At 36.6% G+C, this 872-nt stretch overlaps 1 non-coding gene across 1 annotated transcript; it reads right to left on the bottom strand.

Annotated features, from left to right (window-relative positions):
• Positions 1–202: 202 nt before the first annotated feature.
• LOC113707501 (small nucleolar RNA R71) lies at positions 203–309 on the bottom strand. The gene has a single exon (XR_003452230.1). It is a non-coding gene; the product is annotated as a small nucleolar RNA R71 (small nucleolar RNA).
• Between the last annotated feature and the right edge of the window lie 563 nt (positions 310–872).

The following is an 872-nucleotide window of genomic DNA, read 5'->3' on the forward strand; positions in this document are numbered from 1 at the left end:
CATATGGGAATTTTATTTGATGGTGCAAACTTTTTCATTAAGTGGTGTGTTAGAAGATGATCTAAAGATGATGTGCTTGCCTTATTGTCTTAAGGATCATGCAAAGTCTTGAGTACTTTATCTATCCAAAAGATCTTTGAGACCATGGAAAGATATTTATAATATCTTTATGACCAGATACTACTCACCTCAGAAGACCATCAATTTAAGGAACAAGATTTGTACATTTTCACAGATGGACGAAGAGCCAATACATGAAGCACAAGAGTGCTTTAAGCTACTATTCTCTCAATGTCCTCACCATCAATATTCTTTGGCCTTACAAGTGCAATTCTTCTATAATGATTTGACCCTAACAACCAAAAATGTGGTGGATATAGCAACTGAAGGCTATATTGGGAACAAGACCCCGGAGGACTTGGTTGCCCTGTATGAATTGTTAGCTAGTTACTCTCAATAAAAGGCAATCTAAGATAAGAGAGTAGAAGTGCATGAAGTGAGTGCTATAAAAGATTTGGGTTCATAGGTTGCTGAGTTGAGTCATTAGATACTATAGGTGCAACCACTTTTGAATCAGGAAAATGAATCTCAACAACCTTCTTCTTATCGTCACATATATGGGCATTCTACTGTTGGTTGCTATAATAGTGATCCTCCTACCATGATAGAAGACGTTAATTTCACTAGAGCATATGGTGAGCAGAAGTTGCAACCAAAGAATAATCCGTTATCTAATACATACAATGAGGTTAGACCTAACAAAGGCATTAGTTGACAAAGAATAATCTCACCCTAATTTTTCATGGAAGGATCAAGAGGTTAGACCTATGGGATCACCTAGGTTTCAAAATTTGCAGCAACCTTCTTAGTAT

The sequence above is a fragment of the Coffea arabica genome, chromosome 8c, assembly GCF_036785885.1.
Source record: "Coffea arabica cultivar ET-39 chromosome 8c, Coffea Arabica ET-39 HiFi, whole genome shotgun sequence".
Taxonomy (NCBI): domain Eukaryota; kingdom Viridiplantae; phylum Streptophyta; class Magnoliopsida; order Gentianales; family Rubiaceae; genus Coffea; species Coffea arabica.